Consider the following 17528-nt stretch of genomic DNA (forward strand, 5'->3'; position numbering starts at 1 on the left):
GAGGTAAATTTGTGTGTCGTTGGCATAGAGGTAGTAATTGAAGCCCGGGGAGTGTATTAGTTTGCCAAGGGAGGAGTTGTAGATGGAGAAGAGGAGGGGTCCGAGGACAGAGCCTTGGGGGACCCCGACAGAGAGGGGGAGAGAGAAGGAGGTGGCAGTGTTATAGGTGATGCTGAAGGAGCGTTGGGATAGGTAGGAGGAGAACCAGGAGAGAGCAGCGTCCCTGATGCCAAGGGAGTGCAGTTTAGTAAGGAGGAGAGGGTGGTCGACAGTGTCGAAGGCCGCGGAGAGGTCAAGGAGCAGGAGGACAGAGAAATGGCCATTAGCTTTGGCGGTTAGCAGGTCGTTGGTGATTTTAAGTAGGGCGGTTTCGGTGGAGTGTAGGGGACAGAAGCCAGACTGTAGAGGATCAAGGAGGTTGTTATCAGTGCAGTGGGCGCTTAGGCGATTGTAGGCTAAGCGCTCAAGGAGCTTGGAAGTGAATGGTAGCAGGGAGATGGGTCTAAGGTTGTTCAGGTCAGTGGGGTCAAGGGAGGGTTTTTTTGAGTATGGGGGTGATGTGCGCATGCTTTAGAGGGGAGGGGAAAGTGCCAGTGGAGAGGGAGAGATTGAAGATGTGGGTGAGGGAGCGAATGATGGAGGGGGGGGGGGTGACTGGAGGAGCTGTGAGGGGATAGGGTACAGGGGGCAGGTGGTGAGGCGGGCTTCAGTGAAGACCTTAGAGACCTCCTCAGGGGTAGCTGGGCTGAAGGAGCGGAGCGTTGGGGAGGTGATAGTGTGCGGGGCGTTAGGCATAGTGGGGGGTAGTGCGGCTATGAGGTCGGAGGAGGGGAGGGTTGAGGGGTTGATGGAGGGTGGGGGGCTGGGTGGAGAGGTAGAATGTGAGTTGACAGTGTCCTTACGGATTGCGTCAATCTTGTTTTGGAAATGATTGGCAATCTCGTGGGCGGTAAGTGAGGTACTGGGTGGGGGTGGGTGGGGGTGGAGAGCAGGGATTTGAAAGTGGAGAAGAGCCGGCGAGGACAGGTGGAGAGGGTGTTGATAAGGGTTACGAAATAGACTTGCTTGGCGGCGTGGAGGGAGGTGGTGTAGGTGAGGAAGGTGGCTTTGTAGAGGGAGAACGTGCGAGGGGATCTGGTTTTGCTCCATAAGCGCTCCAGCACGCGACTGCGTCATTTGAGACATTTCATATGGTCGTTTTGCCAGGGTTGAAGCGGTCGGGGTCTGGTGTGAAGTGTGGTTAGGGGTGCCAGGGAGTCGAGGGCAGCTGACAGTGAGTCATTGTACACAGTAGTGGCCAGGTCAGGGCATGACAGAGGGAGGATACTGTCATACAGACGGTCAGCTGCCGAGTGGAGATGGGTCGGGTTCAGATTGCGGAGGTTGCAGGTGATGGTTAGACGCTTTGGGGGGGGGAGTTAAGGGAGGGGGAGATGGAGAATGTGAGAAGGTGGTGGTCAGAGAGGGGGAAGGGGGTGTTATTGAAGTTGTGGGGTGGGCAGAGGTGGGAGAAAACGAGGTCCAGGGTGTTTCCATTGGTGTGGGTGGAGGACTGTGTGTGCTGTGTGAGCGCGAAGGAGGAGGTTAGGAGGAGGAGCTGGGAAGTAGCCGGGCTGTTGGCGTTGATGGGGATGTTGAAATCCCCGAGGATGATGGTCGGTAGCTCGGAGGAGAGGAAGAAGGGAAGCCAGGCAGCAAAGTCGTCTAGGAAGACGGATGCGGAACCAGAAGGCCGATAGATTACCGCAATCCTCAGGGGGGTGGGAAAGAAGAGCCGGATGCAGTGGGCCTCGAAGGAGGAGAATGATAGGGAGGGGGGGTTAGGGAGGACCTGGAAGGTGCTCAGCGGTGGCAGGAGCATACCGACCCCACCACCTCTGTGGCCGCTCAGTCTGGGTGAGTGGGTCCAGACAAGGCCTCCATAGGAGAGTGCTGCAGGGGAGGTGGAGTCAGTGGCTTGGATCCAGGTTTCGGTGATCGCTAGGAGGTTGAGGGAGTGGGAGACAAAGAGGTCGTGGATGGCGGTGTTGCAAACCGAGCGGACGTTCAGGAGTGCAACCGAGAGAGGAGGGGTGAATGCGGGGAGGAGGGGGACAGATATGAGGTTGAGGGGGTTGCGGCGGCTGGCGGGAGCAGGGGGGTGCCGAGAGGGGGAGTGGGGAGGTGGGGGGCCAGGGTTCTGGGAGATGTCTCCGGCGGTTAGGAGAAGGGTGAGGAAGGTGGCATGGGAACGGAATGCGCAGGAGCGTGTGGGTCTGTTGGTGGTAGCATGTGGGTCGGCGGGGGAGTGGAGTATCAGGAGGAGGTGGTGACAGCCGTAGAGGGGAGAAGGAAGAAGTGAAGGAGCAATGTAGAGCTGTTTTGGGGGAGTAGGGGGGTAGAGGGAGGCAAGTTTGCGAATGGAGGAGAACGAGGAGGAGTGCAGGTGGCATGCTAGGGTGAGCGGAGTGCTGGTCGGGTCGGGGAGGAGGGAGGTTTCAGTCAGGACGTGAGGATGAGGAGAGTGCGTTATGCCATGTCGGAGTTCATCAGTGTCCAATCTAGGAGGGGAGTGGGAGTGGTGCTTGTTGCAGTCTGTGGGTGCTGTAGGCCGGCGTCCGTGGGTGCTGTGGCACGGCGTCGGTGGGTACAGTGGTTCGGCGACTGAACGAGCCGTGGGGCGTGGTGTTTGGAGGTGTTGTAGACCCGGCGTCAGGGGGTGCTGGAGGCCCGGCGTTGGGAGGCGTTGAGGGCTCGGCATCGGAAGGTGATGAGGGCCCGGCGTCGGGGAGGTGTTGAGGGCCTGGCGTCAGGAGGTGTTGAGGGCCCGGTGTCAGGAGGTGCTGAAGGCCCGGCGTCAGGAGGTGCTGAGGGCCCGGCATCAGGAGGTGCTGAAGGCCTGGCTTTAGGGGTGCTGAAGGCCCGGTGTCAGGGGGTGCTGAAGTCCCGGCGTCAGGAGGTGGTGTAGGCCGACGTCTGGAGGTGGTGTGGGCCGAAGTCCGGACGTGGAGTGGGCTAGGCGTTGGTGGGCACCTCCGCTGGATAGAGCGGGGCTCAGGGCTGTGCGGTGGCAGGGGCATGGCTGAGTGGAGCACGGTGGGGAGCAGATGTGGCAGCGGTGGCTTACCCACTCGGGGCCGATGGCGGCTTACCCTCTCCGTGCCAGTGGGGGTGGTTGCTGCTTCCTTCTATCCGCGGAGCCCGAAGCGGGGCGTCTCGGTGACGATCCTCGGCCCTCCGCGGTTCGTGGTCCTCCTTGGTCTGCCGCGGCCGGTAGGAAAGGCCGCGGCTTCAGGGGTCGTGGTAAGATGAGAGTCGCCGGAGGGACAGCGCGCCGGAGGGCGGGATGGTGGGCTTACAGTCCCTGGTGGGGTGGTGGGCTTGCGATCCCAGGTGGGGTGGTGGGTTAGCGATTACTGGTGGGATAGTAGCCTAAGGTCCCTGGTGGTTTGCAGTCCCTGGTGGGTAGTGGGTAGTGGGTGCCCCTGTTTGTGTCCCTGGTGGCTAGCGGTGTGATGGCGGCTGGGCTCCCTGGTGGGTAGTGGGTGCCCCTGATTGAGTACCTGGTGTCCCGGAACATCAGGATGGCGGCGGACCCCTCCTGGGTGTCAGTAGGGCCGGAAGGGATGGTGGCAGCTTCCCCTGAGAAGCGGAGGCGCCCCGCCGCGGCCGCGATCCTTGCCGGGATTCCGGCCACGGCCGGCAGGAAACACCGCTGCTTCGGGTGCCGTGGTAGGCCTCAACCTGCTTCGACCCGCCAGAGGGACGGAGTGCCCAGGGCCTCTTCAGGGTGTTGGGGGGGACCTCGACGGCAGCGCGGGGGCCTGGTGGCGGCGGATGGCAGCGGATGGAGTGCGGGGGCGCCGGAGCTGGCGGTCATGCGGCTGCTCCGGGCGCCATCTTGGATCTAAGTTTCATTATATTCATTATGTTAAAATGATATTCATTATGTTAAAATGATTCATTTTTGGAATTTGTTTCTGGATATATACAGATATATATATCTGTATGTATGCGTGTTTAGATTGGTTTCGTATAATCGTTGTTTCTGAATTGATTCATATTTTTTGGATGTTATTTTGGATTCAATCGTTATGTCTTTATATTATTTCAGCGACTTGCATGCGAATTCGATGCATCTTGATTGCTACTTCCTTGAGACTTGCTTTGGCTGATCATAACACCCTTCAAGTCTGGTATAGATTTTAAAGGGAACCCCATGCCAAAAAAAATGTGTAGGGATCCCCCCCAAAATTCATACCAGGCCCTTATCCGAGCATGTTGCCTGGCAGGCCAGGAAAGGTGAATTACGCAAGCGCCCCCTTTCCCCTCGTGAAACATACCAGGCCATGTGCCCTCAACATAGGGGGGTGCTTTAGGGAGGGAGGGCTCCCTCCACAAAGCACTTTGTCTCCATGTTGATGTCTCTTAGATTGTAAGCTCCAAGGAGCAGGACCCTCCTAACCCTCTTGTATTGAACTGTATTGTTGCTGTATTGTCTCCCGTTATATTGTAAAGCGCTGAGCAAACTGTTGGCGCTATATAAATCCTGTATAATAATAATAACTAAAAAAAAAAAAAGCTGTCAATGTTTCCGCCCGGTTTCGAACCGGGGACCTTTCGCGTGTTAGGCGAACGTGATAACCACTACACTACGGAAACTTCTGATTAATAATTTTCTCTATGTATTTCCAGTATAATTTAAAGAAGCAAAACTATTATGTATTGATTTTACATTTGGCATTTATTAGTATCTCCCATATAAACGTATATGTGGGAGATACTCCATGCAGGAAAAGCAGACTGTGTATGAAGGATCTTTGTCAAATGAATGTTGGAGGAAGCCCTATTTTGGGCGTAGGAATAGGTGCTTGCCATTATAACTTGTGCAGGGCACTGGTAGGAACCTGATAGCCAAGACGGGCTATTTATAGCCTGTCACATGATGGTATTCATAGACAGCCTATGTTGACACTATGTAGAGTTGACTAAATTATATGAAGCTCTGCACAAGTACAGCACAGTGTACAGAATGCCGTGGTTAGGATTATGTAACATAGTTCACTTACACTGCTAATCAATGAGTGGAAAAAAATGATCTACTGTTGGTCTTTAGTGGCAGAAAAAAATTGCCCTGAAACACTCAGCTCTGAGCATTTCCAGTATCAGAGTTGTCATTTCTTGGCTGCTACAGCCAGAAAAGTAGCTAATCAAGCACGGTCTGTGCTTGATTAGCTGCAGTGGAGAGCATGGGAGACATTGGGGTTTACTAGACCCCAATGTCTCCATAAAGAGGACTTAACACTTGACCAGTGCTATTACATAGGGGGCTTGTTAGCCCCTTTTTGATAGCAATAAAATTAAATGAAAAAAAAAGTATAATAAAATGTAATAATAAAAGTAACATCTGTCTCCCTGCACACGCATCAAAATATTAGTTATACATTTATAGCACAGAAGTCCTCACTGTTCTTCTCCTGCAAGCTGTAGGTTGGTAGCTGCCTTCAGGCCTTCTGCTGGGCTGACTCCTTCCTTAGCTCCACAAATGGTCCTCTCTCAGGGGCCTGGGGAGGTTTAGCTTTTCTTCTGTTCAGACCCACCTGGAGGCAGTCCTCTTCCCACTGGGCCCCCTCACAGGCTCCACACTTACCTTCTGCTCTCACATCTTCCACCCAAATTTTCTCACCTACGGTATGCTTAAGGGCTGTCCCAACCCCTTGCTAAGACTCCTGCTTGGGGATTGGTCAGGGTCCCTTAAGCCTACAGATCAGCCGCTCCTCACCCCCGCCCACTGAGTTCTAGAGATTTTCCCAAGTCTCTAGGTCAGGGGAAGGTACCAGAGAGTGTAATGGCTATTTTGGGCCTATAATACTTTTTACCTTCATGAACATTATTGTGTTTTGATAGGGGTCTAAGTATAAGCCAGCCTTGGGATTCTCTGGCTGTCATGTACAAATACCTCTGTGGGGGATGCCACTTCAAAAGACTCAATTGAGGGGAGGGGGAAGGCAGCTGGGAATTCCTGTTTTTCTTTAACTAAACTGACCAGTGTTCTGAGCCCACCCATTGGAGGTTAAGATATGTGGAAAGGTGTGAATTTACTTGGGTGGGTGAATCTAGGGGTGGTATTTTGCAAGGAGTATATAACACCAAAGCAATACCCCCAACATCCCTTTTCCCTTTGTCTCTTTGGAAGCCCAGTCATCAGGATGTCTGCGTAACGTATTATTCTATGTTTCTATTCTGTAACTTTCTTTTCTGTAGTCATCTCTTTGTATTGGTAACATTCTGTATTTGCATTGTAATATTACTACTTTTAAAGTTATATCGGCTACATTATATTTTGTTATATTTGATTAATAGCAATCTTCTTTTCTGTGCAAATAAATTAGATCTTTATTTTTTGCACAGTTATTATTTGGTATTAACTTTTTTGGTATTAGCCACATCAGGATTGGCTAAATTCATGTATAGACAAAAGGTTGTAATCACTTATTACATTTATAATCTTAGAATCAAGGGAATAAGTGCGGTAACAAAACCGCTGAAACAAATGGTGCCCCTTGGTGAGAAAGTCTGAACGTTTTAGGTAAATGTTATTTCTTGTGTGGAATACAGAGCATTATTTATATCTTTCTTTGTTTTCATGTCTATCTTCCATGTCTGTCTGAAATACCTAGACTAGTAAGCTTTGTCGAACGTCATTTTTACCTTTTGTCTTTACTAACACTTTTGATGAGACTGATTATGAACAGTATAATTGCAATAAAATTGTACTGAGTGAATGAGAAAATATCCTAACTGCTCGGTAGCGCCCAGGGGTGGACTGACCATTTGGAAACTCGGGCACTGCCCGAGGGCCCGGGGTTAGTACGGGGCCCCATGAGATGCCCCTGGTACCTTTTTCATAGGCTTTTTTGAGTTTGGGCAAGGACACAGGGGTCCCAATGATCCCCTATTGCCCGGGGGCCCCATGAGTTGTCAGTCCGCCCCTGGTAGCGCCTATTGCAGCAGGGTGTGAGTGTGAGTGAAAAGGGCTCTGACTGAACTCTTAAGAGGCAGTGAAATAAATGTAGGATCTGTGCTATTCTGCCTAAAAGCTGGTCCATTTGACCCTCAAATGAGATTAGGTCAAGACACTTCCCAATCCTTGTGACTGAAATGCACCTGTGGGCCTAAATCACACAGTAAATTACAAAGAGGACAGATTCATACAACACAAGATCATTCTGTGGATTGTAAGCATGTAGTTAGACTTGTGGACAACAGCTATATTGTAACTGCTACAAACCATTCTGCAAATAGTTCTGCCTCAATTACCTGCCTGCTGTACTCCAAGAACTCAAATTTTGATTATTCAAGTTTGCTCTAATCCTTCTTGGGATAATAGGAGCAATTTAGGAAAAAAACCTTTCAGAATACTTCAGAAAAGTCCACGGGGGGGTTGAACTATTGACAAGTTCGGGAGATCCCCACGCTGTTTGAAGGACTATAGTCAAAACAGGGAAAAATTAAAAGTTTGTTCTGACAAGTAGTGAAAAGCAGCAACAGTGACAGGGGCGGTACCTGTCAACCCAATAACTGGCTAGAGATTAGCTACCTCTGGGGGCAAACTCTTACGATTGGGGAATTATTCCAGAGTCCAGTATCCGTAAGGATGGGTAACAGTAGCAACTCAAGGAGGGCGTCTAAGAGTGGTAAACCTTACCAACTGACCCCAAGGGAAGAGATGATAGGTGAATATGGACCCTCGGTGGTAAAATATATACATGATTGGAAGCGCTGGACTGGAATGAAGTTTTCTAAAAGAGGTCTTTTTAGGCCAAAGATTTGGGAGAGTCTCTGATATGATCATCATAGAAAGATGACACTCCCAAATGAAAGAGAAGCTTGGAGTATATGGCTGTTAGGGTGGAGGCAGGGAATGTTTTTAACATGGAATTTAAAGAGAAATCATTCCAAACAACACTTGAACATAAATGTAAGCAGGAAAAGTCACAAACGTCTAAACCCCAGAAATGATGAACAGTGGGACAATGAGCAATCATCAGGACTGGAGCCTTATGCAGTTACCCAGTTCTTGCCAGTGGAATTCTCAAGCATTGATATTGACTGTTATCAGCAGTTGACAAAAAGGGAGAGCCACAAGGTAATGCCAAAAGACTGTGAGGCACAGGAACAGAACAAGGAAAGCAGAGAAGTTAGGCAGGGGAAGGCCAGACTGGAGTTAGAAGAAGATACAAAATCAAAGCCTGGTGGGAAAAGCGTGCAGGAAAGACTCCACTGATCTTTGCTGCCTGTTAGATGGCTAAGCAATATGAACATTTAAAGTTGCAAAATGAATCCCTACAGGAAGCTCTTGAAATATCCAAAAGTGACATGAGTGGTTTAAACATTTCTGTAACTAATTCTGATGCTAGCCACCAATAGCTAACAAGAGATAACTAAAGATTACAGGAGGAAATTGATCAGTTAGTTAGTACAAAGATTGAAGAATGCAGCAAATGAACTGAAGTAATTCTCTGTCGGCTGCCAGAAGCAGCTCGCTCATTTTCCAGTTAAAGTAGATGATAAAAAGACTGATTTGGGTATTTGTGATTTCAGTGGGAAATCATCCACCCCCAGTGTATGTGCCAATATCAGTAAATCACTGGATGGTAAGAGCGATTGTAAAACTGCCCCTTCATCTTGTAGGCAGCCAGAAAAAGTTGCTAATCAGGTATCAGCCACTGAATACTCTCAATCTAAAACAAAGCCTTTTGTTAATAGATGCCAGACCACCTTAGAAAAGATCAATTGTTATGCATGCAGGGCCCTCCTTTCCCTCTTGTATTGAACTGTATCGTTGTTGTATTGTCTCCTGTTATATTGGAAAGCGCTGAGCAAACTGTCAGCACTATATAAATCCTGTATAATAATAATAATGTGGATTATTTGGCCACATTGCTTGATTTTGTCTATCCTCTTCTGCTGGAAAGGTAGTGAAACAAAATCCATATAGGACAATGAGGAGTGATGTTGAAGTGTATTCACCACACTTTGGTACATGGCCGAGGTCTACAAAGTATGAACAGCCTAGATCATGGGTCCTATTCCAGCATATTAACCACCTCCCGCCCGCCATATAGTAATATCATGGACTAATGACGTCCTCCCATTCTCACCGCGCATGCACAGCTCAGGGAGCGTGCAGCGCGGCGATCAGCGGTGCGCTGTTTCCCTCGATCACAGCGGATCACCGATCACGAAAAGAGCCGAAGATGTCGGCTCGGTCATGTGATCAGCTGTGTCCAATCACAGCTGATCACATGTAAACAGGGAAATGCTGGTTATCAGCATTTCTCTCCTCTCGAGCTGTCACGCTAACAGCTCAAGAGGAGAGGAGAGCCGGTAATTGGCTTTCCATGGAGGGGACATGTACACTGATCATCAGGGCACTGATGATCAGTGTGCCCTGATGATCAGTGTAGCCCCAGCAGTGCCACCTGTCAGTGTCCGTCAGTGCTCATCAGTGCCTCGTGCCAGTGCCCATCAGTGCCACATCAATGCCACATATCAGTGCCTACCAGTGCACATCAATGCCACATATCAGTGCCCATCTGAGCTGCCTTTCAGTGTCACCCATCAGTGCCAGTCAGTGCCACCTATCAATGCCTATCAGTGCTGCCAATCAGTGCCACCTATCAGTGCCAGTCAGTGCTGCTTCTCAGTGCCTGTCAGTGCCGCCTAACAGTGCCAGTCAGTGTTGCCTAACAGTGCCAATCAGTGCCACCTCTCAGTGCCGCCTATCAGTGCCATGTATCAGTGCTACCTTTCAGTGCCCATCAGTAATGCCTGTCAATGCCCATCAGTGCCACCTACCAGTGCCTCCTCATAAGTGCCCATCAGTGCCACTTATCAGTGTCCATCAGTGCAGCCTATCAGTGCCCATCACTGCAGCCCAGGGGCGGACTGACCATTCGAGCACTTGGGCACTGCCTGAGGGCCCGGGATCAATAGGGGGCCCCATGAAATGCCCCTGCTACCTTTTCTAGGCTTTTTTGGGTGTGCTTCGAGTGTGGGCAAGGACACAAGGGCGCCATAATCCCCTGTTTCCCGGGGTCCCCATGAACTGTCAGTCCGCCTCTGCTGCAGCCTCATTAGCGCACATCAGTGAAGGAGAAAAATCACTTCTTTACAACATTTTATAATAAAAACTAAGAAAAAAAATTTTTTTTTTCAAAATGTTCAGTGGTTTTTGGTTTGTTTAAGAAAAAATAAAAAACCCAGAGTTGATTAAATACCACCAAAATAAAGCTCTATCTGTCACAAAAAAATGATAAAAATTTCATATGGGTACAGTGTTGCATGACTGCGCAATTGTCATTCAAAGTGCGACAGCTCTGAAAGCTGGAAACTGGCCTGGGCAGGAAGTGGGTATAAGTGCCTTGTAGGCAAATGGTTAATGTAGAGAATGCATCTGTTCAGGCTGAGAATAAGCAACTGAAATGAGATGAATCATTAAAGGAATTTAAGAATTCCAAAATAGATTTTATGGAAGTAAAAAGAAAAAGTACAGGTTATTGGAGAAGACATGCTGGTATTTGTGGTGTCTAAAGTTTATCTTTAAGCTAACAAATTGTAAGAGTGTGTTTATGGAATTTATGTTGTCTTGTTTGAAGGTAACTGATGTTTGTTTAGGCTTCAAAAGTCTAATGTCCTCTCAGCTGCTGACATCCCACTAACAACTGACCCCCTCCCTCCTGTATAGCCAGTTCTGTGAGTGGAAATGACTCTATTGATATGCAAATGTATGAGCCAGTTCATTCTAAAAGGGTGAATTGATATGTGTACTCACTAGAGATGAGCGAAGTATTCAAAAATTCGATTCGACTGATTCGGCGAATTCGTGGAAAAATTTCGATTCGAGTCGAATATATTCGCTGTGAATTTAACTTAAAAAAGGGTGTTTCTAGGCTTCAGAGAGACTTAATATTAGTGCTGAACACTGTACCTTTAATTTAAATGCCCTTGGAGTCTGCTGGGGAAGAGAAATAATACTGTCAGGCAGTATGACATGCAGATGAGTGCCGTCGATCTTAGAATCACCGCACACTTCACTCATTTGGCCAGTCACGGGGCCAAAACCAGAGTGTGGAGCCACAGTGTGGCGGTGGAGGCAGCAGCAATGGGAGGCCATACAGCACCCTATGACAAAAATGGAAACCACCAGCAGTGTGAGGAGACCTGAAAGTGGCACATGGCAGAGTGTGGCGATAGAGACAGCAGCAATGGGAGGCCGTACAGGGACCCATGACACACTCTGGACCTGGCAGCAGCATGAGGAGGCGGTACAGGGGCCCATGGCAGATTACGGGCCTGGCAGCAGCATGAGGAGTCGGTACGGGGGCCCATGGCAGATTACAGGCCTGGCAGCAGCAATGGGAGGCCGTACAGGGACCCATGACACAATCTGGACCTGGCAGCAGCATGGGGAGGCGGTACAGGGGCCCATGACAGATTACGGGCCTGGCAGCAGCATTTGGAGTCGGTACGGGGGCCCATGACACACTCTGGACCTGGCAGCAGCATGAGGAGGCGGTACAGGGGCGCATGACAGATTACGAGCCTGGCAGCAGCAACTTGGACAGGAGGACGTTCAGTTTCTGCACCGTCTGGTGCGTGCTCGCAAACTGTTGTCTCTTGGAAACGGATTCCAAGAAAGACTGCTGACGGAATCCGTGAAGAGGAGTAGCAGGAGAAGGAGCATCTGAACGAGCGGAATATGCCAACAAGCGACAACAGGGGCCCATGACAGATTACGGGCCTGGCAGCAGCATGAGGAGTCGGTACGGGGGCCCATGGCAGATTAGGGGCCTGGCAGCAGCTATGGGAGGCCCGTAATCTGCCAGCACCCTATGACAAAAAATGGAACCCACCAGCAGTGTGAGGAGACCTGAAAGTGGCACATGGCAGAGTGTGGCGATGGAGACAGCAGCAATGGGAGGCCGTACAGGGACCCATGACAGACTCTGGACCTGGCAGCAGCATGAGGAGGCGGTATAGGGGCCCATGGCAGATTAGGGGCCTGGCAGCAGCTATGGGAGGCCCGTAATCTGCCAGCACCCTATGACAAAAAATGGAATACACCAGCAGTGTGAGGAGACCTGAAAGTGGCACATGGCAGAGTGTGGCGATGGAGACTGCAGCAATGGGAGGCCGTACAGGGACCCATGAGAGACTCTGGACTTGGCAGCAGCATGAGGAGGCGGTATAGGGGCCCATGGCAGATTAGGGGCCTGGCAGCAGCTATGGGAGGCCCGTAATCTGCCAGCACCCTATGACAAAAAATTCTACACACCAGCAGTGTGAGGAGACCTGAAAGTGGCACATGTTTGGGGCATGATTCATGGCGGATTTAGTCAGTTGTGTCAGGAACTGGTGGTTTGAAATCCAGACTAATCCACGCCTGATTCATTTTCACAAACGTCAGTCTCTCCACACTTTGGGTGGACAGTCGTGTCCTCCGCGGAGTTGCAATACCTCCTGCCGCACTAAACACGCGCTCCGATGCCACGCTACTGGCCGGGCATGACAGCCTTTCAAGGGCAAATTCAGCTAGTTGGGGCCAAAGGTCAAGTTTCGTTGCCCAGTAGTCAAGGGGATTGTCTACCTCGGTTGGCAGGGTGCTGTCCAAGTAGGCCTAAGCCTGTTGTTTGAGGTCCTGCTCTAGGTCCACCTGATGCTGCTGCTGCTGCTGCTGCGGCTGGTTAGTAGTTTCCTCACTGCGCTGGTGAAGAAAGCTACTCATCATCGACTGCAGACTGAGGCAGCCGCTGCTGGTGGAGCTGCCACTGCTCCTACCACCCCACCCCTCCCCTGCTGCCATGGCAGCGGAACGCGAGCGCACAGGGCCCACAGTGTCTGAGGATGGACGTTGGCGCAGACAGGCAGAGACCAGCTGACTACATAGGTGGTTTTTATAGTACGTTATTTTGGCCTCCCTCTCAGCAGGTGTGAAAAAGGCCACCATTTTTGAACGGTAGCAAGGGTCCAACAAGGTGGACAGCCAAAAGTCATCCCTCTGTCTGATGGTTATTATTCGGCTGTCGCTACGCAAGCAAGCGAGCATGCTATGGGCCATTTGTGCCAAGGAATGCGAGGGACTCCCTGCCTCCATCTCCACAGCATACTGCCACGGTGCGTCTGGGTCCTCTGTCTCCTCCTCCTCCTCCTCTACCAGATGCTCCTGCTCCTCCACTCCTGTCCGCTGAGTGGAAAAACCACCCATTTCACTCAATAATTCCTGAGAACAAATGTCCTCCTCTACCTCCTCCTCTTCTTCCTGTCCTGCCCCCACAGGGGTCATGTGGCGTTGAGATCTGTGCGCCACGTCTACCGCACCCTGACCAGCCATTGTTAACAGCATTTGTTCCAGGACGTGCAACAGAGGAATGACGTCGTTCATCCCATAGTCCTGCCGACTCACGAATAGCGTGGCCTCCTCAAAGGGCCTGAGCAAGCGCAGGTGTCACGCATGAGCTGCCAATGGCTGACATCTAAGTTACACAGGGAGTACCTTTATCCGCTTTTAACATCAGGAAATCGGTGATGGCCTTTCGCTGTTCGTAAAGGCGGTCTAACATATGTAGGGTTGAATTCCACCTTGTTGCAACGTCACAGCATGAGGAGTCGGTACGGGGGCCCATGGCAGATTACGTGCCTGGCAGCAGCAATGGGAGGCCCGTAATCTGCCAGCACCCTATGTCAAAAAATTCAACACACCAGCAGTGTGAGGAGACCTGAAAGTGGCACATGGCAGAGTGTGGCGATGGAGACAGCAGCAATGGGAGGCCGTACAGGGACCCATGACACACTCTGGACTTGGCAGCAGCATGAGGAGGCGGTATAGGGGCCCATGGCAGATTAGGGGCCTGGCAGCAGCAATGGGAGGCCCGTAATCTGCCAGCACCCTATGTCAAAAAATTCTACACACCAGCAGTGTGAGGAGACCTGAAAGTGGCACATGGCAGAGTGTGGCGATGGAGACAGCAGCAATGGGAGGCCGTACAGGGACCCATGAGAGACTCTGGACCTGGCAGCAGCATGAGGAGGCGGTATATAGGGCCCTATGGCAGATTAGGGGCCTGGCAGCAGCTATGGGAGGCCCGTAATCTGCCAGCACCCTATGTCAAAAAATTCTACACACCAGCAGTGTGTGAGGAGACCTGAAAGTGGCACATGGCAGAGTGTGGCGATGGAGACAGCAGCAATGGGAGGCCGTACAGGGACCCATGACAGACTCTGGACCTGGCAGCAGCATGAGGAGGCGGTATATAGGGGCCTATGGCAGATTAGGGGCCTGGCAGCAGCTATGGGAGGCCCGTAATCTGCCAGCACCCTATGTCAAAAAATTCTACACACCAGCAGTGTGAGGAGACCTGAAAGTGGCACATGGCAGAGTGTGGCGATGGAGACAGCAGCAATGGGAGGCCGTACAGGGACCCATGACAGACTCTGGACCTAGCAGCAGCATGAGGAGGCGGTATATAGGGGCCTATGGCAGATTAGGGGCCTGGCAGCAGCTATGGGAGGCCCGTAATCTGCCAGCACCCTATGTCAAAAAATTCTACACACCAGCAGTGTGAGGAGACCTGAAAGTGGCACATGGCAGAGTGTGGCGATGGAGACAGCAGCAATGGGAGGCCGTACAGGGACCCATGAGAGACTCTGGACCTGGCAGCAGCATGAGGAGGCGGTATATAGGGGCCTATGGCAGATTAGGGGCCTGGCAGCAGCTATAGGAGGCCCATAATCTGCCAGCACCCTATGTCAAAAAATTCAACACACCAGCAGTGTGAGGAGACCTGAAAGTGGCACATGGCATGAGACACTGTGGACCTGGCAGCAGCATGAGGAGGCGGTATATAGGGACCCATGGCAGATTAGGGGCCTGGCAGCAGCTATGGGAGGCCCGTAATCTGCCAGCACCCTATGTCAAAAAATTCTACACACCAGCAGTGTGAGGAGACCTGAAAGTGGCACATGGCAGAGTGTGGCGATGGAGACAGCAGCAATGGGAGGCCGTACAGGGACCCATGAGAGACTCTGGACCTGGCAGCAGCATGAGGAGGCGGTATATAGGGGCCTATGGCAGATTAGGGGCCTGGCAGCAGCTATAGGAGGCCCGTAATCTGCCAGCACCCTATGTCAAAAAATTCTACACACCAGCAGTGTGAGGAGACCTGAAAGTGGTACATTTCAGAGTGTGGCGATGGAGACAGCAGCAATGGGAGGCCGTACAGGGACCCATGAGAGACTCTGGACCTGGCAGCAGCATGAGGAGGCGGTATATAGGGGCCTATGGCAGATTAGGGGCCTGGCAGCAGCTATGGGAGGCCCGTAATCTGCCAGCACCCTATGTCAAAAAATTCTACACACCAGCAGTGTGTGAGGAGACCTGAAAGTGGCACATGGCAGAGTGTGGCGATGGAGACAGCAGCAATGGGAGGCCGTACAGGGACCCATGAGAGACTCTGGACCTGGCAGCAGCATGAGGAGGCGGTATATAGGGGCCTATGGCAGATTAGGGGCCTGGCAGCAGCTATGGGAGGCCCGTAATCTGCCAGCACCCTATGTCAAAAAATTCTACACACCAGCAGTGTGTGAGGAGACCTGAAAGTGGCACATGGCAGAGTGTGGCGATGGAGACAGCAGCAATGGGAGGCCGTACAGGGACCCATGACAGACTCTGGACCTGGCAGCAGCATGAGGAGGCGGTATATAGGGGCCTATGGCAGATTAGGGGCCTGGCAGCAGCTATGGGAGGCCCGTAATCTGCCAGCACCCTATGTCAAAAAATTCTACACACCAGCAGTGTGAGGAGACCTGAAAGTGGCACATGGCAGAGTGTGGCGATGGAGACAGCAGCAATGGGAGGCCGTACAGGGACCCATGAGAGACTCTGGACCTGGCAGCAGCATGAGGAGGCGGTATATAGGGGCCTATGGCAGATTAGGGGCCTGGCAGCAGCTATGGGAGGCCCGTAATCTGCCAGCACCCTATGTCAAAAAATTCTACACACCAGCAGTGTGTGAGGAGACCTGAAAGTGGCACATGGCAGAGTGTGGCGATGGAGACAGCAGCAATGGGAGGCCGTACAGGGACCCATGACAGACTCTGGACCTGGCAGCAGCATGAGGAGGCGGTATATAGGGGCCTATGGCAGATTAGGGGCCTGGCAGCAGCTATGGGAGGCCCGTAATCTGCCAGCACCCTATGTCAAAAAATTCTACACACCAGCAGTGTGAGGAGACCTGAAAGTGGCACATGGCAGAGTGTGGCGATGGAGACAGCAGCAATGGGAGGCCGTACAGGGACCCATGAGAGACTCTGGACCTGGCAGCAGCATGAGGAGGCGGTATATAGGGGCCTATGGCAGATTAGGGGCCTGGCAGCAGCTATAGGAGGCCCATAATCTGCCAGCACCCTATGTCAAAAAATTCAACACACCAGCAGTGTGAGGAGACCTGAAAGTGGCACATGGCATGAGACACTGTGGACCTGGCAGCAGCATGAGGAGGCGGTATATAGGGGCCCATGGCAGATTAGGGGCCTGGCAGCAGCTATGGGAGGCCCGTAATCTGCCAGCACCCTATGTCAAAAAATTCTACACACCAGCAGTGTGAGGAGACCTGAAAGTGGCACATGGCAGAGTGTGGCGATGGAGACAGCAGCAATGGGAGGCCGTACAGGGACCCATGAGAGACTCTGGACCTGGCAGCAGCATGAGGAGGCGGTATATAGGGCCCTATGGCAGATTAGGGGCCTGGCAGCAGCTATGGGAGGCCCGTAATCTGCCAGCACCCTATGTCAAAAAATTCTACACACCAGCAGTGTGTGAGGAGACCTGAAAGTGGCACATGGCAGAGTGTGGCGATGGAGACAGCAGCAATGGGAGGCCGTACAGGGACCCATGACAGACTCTGGACCTGGCAGCAGCATGAGGAGGCGGTATATAGGGGCCTATGGCAGATTAGGGGCCTGGCAGCAGCTATGGGAGGCCCGTAATCTGCCAGCACCCTATGTCAAAAAATTCTACACACCAGCAGTGTGAGGAGACCTGAAAGTGGCACATGGCAGAGTGTGGCGATGGAGACAGCAGCAATGGGAGGCCGTACAGGGACCCATGAGAGACTCTGGACCTGGCAGCAGCATGAGGAGGCGGTATATAGGGGCCTATGGCAGATTAGGGGCCTGGCAGCAGCTATAGGAGGCCCATAATCTGCCAGCACCCTATGTCAAAAAATTCTACACACCAGCAGTGTGAGGAGACCTGAAAGTGGCACATGGCAGAGTGTGGCGATGGAGACAGCAGCAATGGGAGGCCGTACAGGGACCCATGAGAGACTCTGGACCTGGCAGCAGCATGAGGAGGCGGTATATAGGGGCCTATGGCAGATTAGGGGCCTGGCAGCAGCAATGGGAGGCCCGTAATCTGCCAGCACCCTATGTCAAAAAATTCTACACACCAGCAGTGTGAGGAGACCTGAAAGTGGCACATGGCAGAG

The 17528-nt window shown here is 51.9% G+C and overlaps 1 non-coding gene across 1 annotated transcript; it reads right to left on the reverse strand.

Annotated features, from left to right (window-relative positions):
• Positions 1 to 4568: 4568 nt before the first annotated feature.
• TRNAV-AAC (transfer RNA valine (anticodon AAC)) lies at positions 4569 to 4641 on the reverse strand. Its single transcript has one exon. It is a non-coding gene; the product is annotated as a tRNA-Val (tRNA).
• Positions 4642 to 17528: the final 12887 nt, after the last annotated feature.

Source organism: Staurois parvus, unplaced genomic scaffold, assembly GCF_062004578.1.
Source record: "Staurois parvus isolate SC_StPar_1 unplaced genomic scaffold, SC_StPar_1.0 ptg000662l, whole genome shotgun sequence".
Taxonomy (NCBI): domain Eukaryota; kingdom Metazoa; phylum Chordata; class Amphibia; order Anura; family Ranidae; genus Staurois; species Staurois parvus.